The sequence below is a fragment of the Haemaphysalis longicornis genome, unplaced genomic scaffold (genome assembly GCF_048455015.1).
Source record: "Haemaphysalis longicornis isolate Haplotype H1 unplaced genomic scaffold, Haemaphysalis longicornis Haplotype H1 scaffold_9, whole genome shotgun sequence".
In the NCBI taxonomy this organism is placed as follows: Eukaryota; Metazoa; Arthropoda; class Arachnida; order Ixodida; family Ixodidae; genus Haemaphysalis; species Haemaphysalis longicornis.
In genome coordinates this window covers 26,703,499-26,710,723 of record NW_027526460.1, presented here as the reverse complement: position 1 = coordinate 26,710,723, position 7,225 = coordinate 26,703,499, and positions in this window count along the sequence as shown.

The following is a 7,225-nucleotide window of genomic DNA, read 5'->3' as shown; positions in this document are numbered from 1 at the left end:
GTTGTGGAAAAGGGGCGTGGTCATCGCGCCTCAAGGCTACCAACGAAGAATGCGTGCAACTCGTAATTACTCTGCACCAGCGCTTGTTTTTTGCTATCAGGGCGTGAATGGGGAACTAGCAAACGATTTTCAATCGTCAGGTTCACGCTCTGACAGTAATAATCCCAGAAATCGGCTGAAAATGTCAAGCAGTGCCTGGTTGCAAAGCTACTTTATGATTTTAGGCAGTTTTATTGCCTTTGCGCAAGTTGTCCTAAGTACTCTGGTAGTTCTACTTACCCCAGGACCATTCCCAAACAGTTTACAACAGTTTCGGTTTCGTTTCTGCATCGCGAAATTCATATTTAGCGCAACTACGCAGTTACCCAACTTCAAGGCTAACTGCCATGGCGCCTGAAGCGTCCGCGACTGATCCTCGAACAAAGCACGCCGCTCCTCATTTCCCCCCACCCTAACCCGATTTCTGCGATAAGAACTTCAGATGCAAGTCAAAAGGTCACACCCAGTCGCCAGATATCTGTTCCGCCGAGGACAGCGCTTCAAACCGGCCTTACACTGCCAGCTGTTCGCCTTCCAGTTTCGTTTTCATGCGAGGGTATATCCGGGTGTCTAATGTTGCTGCTTAGTTGAACTGTCTATTCGGACGGAGTCTCTGATAAGTTTTTGTACTGTTTCATTTGAAAAATGTTAGGTGGCGCTGCAATAGAGGAGGCTCGTTGTGCTGATCTTTTTTAGCGCGCGACTGCTACTCGGCCAAAGATCGCAGGGGACGATTCTAGCTCATCGTACCTCATTTTTGCGAGCAAGGCTACAATTGCGAGTAAGAAGATGATAATAAAGCTCAGCTTTATGTTTTGAGAGATAACTGACCGTGAACGACAACAAACATCAGCCACGGCGTTCCGTTTTCAACTTCATGCATGTTTTTTTCTGCATCGCGTGCTTGTCCCAAATATTGTGCTCGCTGTAAATGCAAATTCAGCCATTGACAAGATGTTTTTACGTTATGTGGGGGCAAATTGGTGCCTCTGATAACGTCAAACCGCCAGATTTATTCCAAGGAACCACCCAAAATTGCACAGTTTGAATTAGAGGTTGGGCTTCACCGCATGACACGAGCACCGTGCGTGCTAACATTTTTTTTTATATCTGAAAAACTGTTCCGCGCAAGTCGACATTTTTTTTAGGGTGTGTTTTTGAAATGTTTCCCTGCAAAATGTATATTCTAATTTTTTTCTACTACCGGTGGTTTGATATACACAACTCCTTTTTTATCATTTTTTTCGACAACTTGACAAAACTTATGATTTTGATTTTTTTTTTCACAACTATGATATATGAAAACCTTTAAAAAACTGGTGTTATTGGAAAGGCCGTTAAATAATCTGCATTTTGTGCTCCTGCAATTATGCCTAAATAATTTTTTAGCAGAAAAAAAAATGTTTTCTTGGACCCCCCCAAAATTGGTCAATTTTCTGCGGTAGCGAAAGAGTTAAAAGCTTTGGCGCCATATTGAGATGGCGATGGCGATGGGTGGAACAAAATTTCAGCTGTTTCGGCAGTTTCGGTTTCGTATCGATTCTAACGCGCATGCGATTTTTCGGCTTATTTTGCGGAAAAAAGGTGCGCGTTAGAATCGGGTAAGTACGCTGGCCGTGTTCTCAACGTCTAAGCGCCTTTCTCTACGTTTTTTTTTTTGTTTTTTTTTTTGCTGTGATAAATTTCGCTAGCGACAGTGCGAGGCAGTTTTTAGCAGTTTTCTGGGCCAGAGGGGGCCGCTGCACCACCAAAAACGCGGATGACCAAGCCATTCAAAAATCACGCACTCCTCCGTCTTTATCTAACGATGACGATGGTTGAAGGCGAAGCTTCCCCGGGATGGATTCCCTAGTTGGCCAATCCCACACTGCGAGTATGTGCTACTCTAGAGGTACGCACCACTTTCCGGAATACCCCCATAAACTCTCAGGCGTGCATTCCGTAGGCCTAACGTTTTGGCTTGAGGTGTACAGCGCCAATCGGTACCTGCTGCTTGTCGTTCGCTTGGACCATGTCGAAATGGAGCAATCGGATAGACGGCGGCTTTATAATGCCAGGAGTCCAGCTTGATTCCGGCCACGGGATTGGTTAATTGAAGAATTTTTATTTGCCCGGATTTGTCGCTTAGCCGTCGTTCAGGAGCCCTTGGTCCCTGGTGGCGGTCGTGGCCATCTGGGCGAGCCGGGTCTGGATACCCGGGTCGGAGCTGAGTAGCGCGGTCGCCCACTGCTACAGCACCCGGCTCGTATGCGGAAGGTAGCGGGTTCGAATCCGCGGACCGCCGGGCACCCATCAGTTTCTTTAATAGGTACAGGCGTACCTGGTCGAGTGCGGACCCTTGAAAGGGGAACTCACACCTGGAACGCTGCCTTTACCCTTGCGAGGGGCCCCTGACCATTGTCCACCTGGCGTGGTCCCCGGCCATCATGCCGCATTGCCGGGGGGGGGGGGGAAGTTTATTGAGAATGGCATGGCATAAGAAATCGCAACGAAGTCGTAGCGAAGTCGCAATGAAGGAGTCCCGCTCCAGGGGGTTCACAGGAGATTAAACGAATTGCCCTCTCGAGAAAGGGTTTATTCTATAAAACAGTTAGAAAAATGAGTGGCCATGCCTCAAAGGGGAATTACAGCGCCGTGCCGGGTAAGAAGCGGCGCCGTGTACCGCTTCCACAAAGGGAGTCACTGCGGCCATTTCTACACCACTCATCCGGAAAAGCCTTTGGGAGGCGGGTCGGCCGACATAGGGGAAACTCCGACCCGCTCGCAGACCCAAGTTTTCGCCTAGACAGGTTCACACAGATCTGACAGGTTAACACGTGCTCATGTTATCTGTGGCCGTGATGTCCGTGCAGCTTTGCAGCTCACGAGCGACCGGTCGTCTCCCATGCTGTGAAACGGTGTGATGTCCTATTTATAGTACATATGATGGTGTGGCTAAAGGACGGGCTGGCTTCAATGGTGGTAATTATGGCAGGTGAATGCGAAAATAGTGTGTCACTCTGCTCCTCTGCTACTCATGCACTAGCGGCAAGAAATAACTGGAACCATAAGAACCTCCATAAGTTGGAAGGGCGGGTACTCGGGGGGGGGGGGGGGGGGAGGGAGGAGGAGGGGGAGGGGGGTTGAGCGCCCCAGTGCATCCAGGCGTGCAGGCCTAAGGCCAATTTGGAAGCTTGAATGACAAGCGATTAAACTTTGGCTAGTAAACAAGGACGAGAAAGACTGCAACACATGACGAAGCGCAAACTAACAACCGATTTATTAACGTAGATGAACATATATATACACGTGCTTGTATGAAAAGAGATACAAAAAAGATACAAAAGATACAAAAAGTTTGAACGTATGTGATTACAACTGCACACGGTGTTACAAGGAGCCCATGCTCAGTTCTTAGCGCGACAAGAAGTCTATTTCTCTTTTTGATAATGTGATAGATGGAGCGCTGACGTATTCCCCTTCTTTTCCAGACACCATGCTGCAGGTTTCCAATATCTCGCGCTGCATCTTGATTCTAGACCTCAGGAGCACTGACGTTTTATGGTACTCAGGCGTGCATCCAAACCTTGCACAACGCTGTGCCAAGTTGCTCGGCGCATTTACCAACGAGCATGCGTACTTGTGCTCCCGGAGCCGTACATTGAGGCAGCGACCATGCAGTGTGGCCGATGTGCGTATGACTTGCCACCAGGAAAGGGAATTTTGTACACAACACCTTGTTCCTGGTGGCAAGTCGTACATCGGCCACACTGTTATGTCGACCATATGTCGACCATACCCCGTGTTTCATGGAACGATTACTACCTACCGTAACAAAAACAAGCCAGGCGCAAATGCGGTCAGAAGTAAAGCAAGAACGAACATGGGTTTTGCGGAGTATGGTGGCGCCATGTAGGACTCACGGTAAAGAAGGTGTTCCGTAGTCCGCTGCAGATTAAACTGCGTGCTGACGTTCTTGTGAGGAACTGCCCTGGCTACGCCACCGCAAACGTCCTGAAACACAGGATTTGGCGGGATAATCAAAATTTTAACCTAAGTTGGCAAATTTTTTAGCGAATAAAGCGTCCTTTGCTGCCGAACAAGCGCTGGCGGCACTACAAAACACTAAACATTTCGAATAAAACAAACTTGTATATCGTCTACACGGCCCTTTACGAATTCAAAATACAACCTTTACAATATCGTATAACTACATGTATCTAGTGGACGGGCCTGCCCTTGTGCTGACGTGGTGTAGATGTTGCACGGCCATGTTCCGGTCGCAGCCGTAGTCGTGGTGTGTGTGTAGGGGGGGGGGGGGGGGGGAGGGAGCCGGCTTCGCTTCGCCCATGGCAAAATCAGGAACAAACAGGTTTTAGGGGCAGGTTGTTCGAGCTTGTGGACACCGCCTGCAGATTCTCCCCGTCTGTCCGACCCAACGTGCGACGGTTATCACAACACTGGGAAAGGTGTTCTTATGTGTTAGTACTTTTTTTAACCGTCCGCAAAGCGCTGGAAGGCTACACGCTAGTGCTCGAACACGCGTCCAGACTGGCCGTGGTCTCCGCCATCTTCACGCGCCCGGGTGGCATGACGTCAGTCCCGAAACCGTGTCGCGATACACACGCCGGAGCACTGCTCGTCAATCACAGCCAGCTCATTGGCCACGTTGATTGATTGTAGGGTTTAACGCGCCGACGCAACGCAGGCGATGAGGCGCGCCGTAGTGGAGGGCTCCGGATTAATTTTGACCACCTGGGGATCGTTAACGTGCGCCGAAATATCGCACACACGGGCGTTTTTGCTCCTCGCCTCCATCAGAAAAGCGGCCGCCGCGGCCGGGAATCGAACCCGCGACCTCGTGCTCAGCAGCGCAACCATTGGCCACGTCACGGAGGTCCTCACGTCGGCGGTTAGGGGAGAAACGGGAGATACCGATGGCGTCATGCTGATTCCGATTGCAAAATGATATCCGTTCTTCTTGTGCGCGCAAAGCATAAAAATAAAATAAAAATATACGGATATAACATATATGGTACAGTGAGACGTATACATTATATGCGCTGTTCCGTATACAGACTGTCTCAAGAAGGCGCTTCCATGTACTACGCACCATTTCACCCGAAGAATGGAACACCGCACTAAGTACTCGAACACCATCATACATTCTACGTCGCCCGACAAGCCAGACGAAAATGTGCCGAAGGTTTTAATGAGCGGTTACTGTTGAAATTGGCTAGGAGATCTCCCAACATACAAAGGGAGCCTTCTACATAGTGATCTCAACATTCACTATGTCAGTGCTCAACATTCAACATTCATCTTAACATTCTTGTCAGTGCTCCTTTAAACACCTGTGTTATAAAAAAAACATGTTTGATTTAACGGGATATGAACGCGGGTCTGCAGCAGCAGCCAAACGCGCTAGCGGCCAAACGCACTGTACGCACACGTTACAACCGGTGTAACAAATGTTGTCGCCGTGGTTCCTTCCTTTGCGGCACATGCCCACGTGGGGGATCGACAAAGAATCAGGAGCTCTTAGGGGTTGATATTCCAGAGTTACGAAACTATGAATCGAAAACGAAAATATTCTAGAGTAGGGCGGGCCACGTGAAACCTGAACGGGATGGTAAGAGGGAGCGGGTGCACGCCAGCCCGGGCTCTGGAATAGCTGCAGCGTGCCGCGGTGCGCTTTCTGGCGCAATTTGCGCCGTAAGACAGCAAAACGAAAGCGAGGAACGACACGTAAAAGAAGGCAGTGCAAGCAATAATTCCCTTCCAAAATACAAAGAGCATGAAAGCGAAGACAGAGATGCAAATACGATGCAGCAGTCAAGTTAATACCGGACTTACCCCATTCTAACGCGCCCCCGATTCTAACGCGCTCCCGACTTTCCTGGCAAAAAAAACGAAAAAATTCCCGCGCCTTCCCGCGAGGGGAACACGAGGAAATGCAGAGCATTGGGGCCTCAGTACTGGTTGAAGGCAGTGTTGCTTTCATCGCTTCTTCCGTGATGCTGGAGTAGCAGACACGAGTAAACGTGGGAGCGAGCGTCAACCAAGGAAGGAAGGAGCAACGCAGTGACTGAAGCACGAGCGACCTCTAGCAGCTTTATCTTTGCAGCGCGTGCAGTAGAGGGAGAGCAGTACGGGGGGGAGAGCGCGCATGGGCAAGCAGCGTGCGCCCTTCCACGCCCCACCGCGCTGCTATCACGCACATGTTACGCCGAGACCGCGACGGAGCGAACGGGCTGACTACGACGCTTGCGCGCGCCAGCTGCTGTTGAGAGAGAGGAGGGAAGAAGGAGAGGCGCACCTGCTGCGGACGCGGAGCTGTTGACGCCGTCCGATGCAGGAAGAGGCGAGGCTAAGAAATGCTCTGCATTTAAAAACTTGCACCTCCGATTGTAACGCGCACGGAACGTTTTGACCCAGACAAACGAATGCGAGAGAAACAGGCGATTTATTTCCCAAAGTAATCTCACTCCTCGTCGCTCTCCGCTGACCACAACATCTCGCCCTCGGTGCCGTCAAGCGCATTCGCGATGCCACACTTCTGAACGAACGTTCAACCATGTTCGATGGGATCGTGGCCCACGCCTCGCACGCCCATCCCACGAGCTTCTCCAGAGGCACACGCTCCAGCCGACCGCTCGTTTTGAACACGTGACAGCCTCTGCTGCCATTGCCATTATCAAGCGCGCAAGTGGAACGATTTGACGATTTGTGAGAATTCCGATAGACAACCCTAGGCGCCCATGCTTCCTGCGTCCTAAAAATCGTTGCAAAAAGGTTTGGCGCCGTCTTGAGATGGTGATGGCGATGCGTGGGAGGAAATTTCCGCTGTTTCGGCAGTTTCGGTTTTGTATCCGATTCTAACGCGCATGCGATTTTTCGGGCTATTGTTCCGGAAAAAATGTGCGCGTTAGAATAGGGTAAATACGGTAAATACCGCCAGGCTTTCGCCTTCAAAGCCCGTAAGCCGATTTAGGCATCCCGAGGAATTTTATTTTTTTCCTTTTCAGCGACACGTGCTTGCTTGCCTTTTGCTTCTGAAAACTTCGCATGGGTCTCAGAGTATCCATAAAGGTTCGATACTGATGCCTGAAGAATTTCGCTCTCGAAATTCTCTTATTTCATCAATCATCAACTCTTATTTCATCAATTTTACCAATGCTTCAAATATTAATTTGTTTGAAGAGTT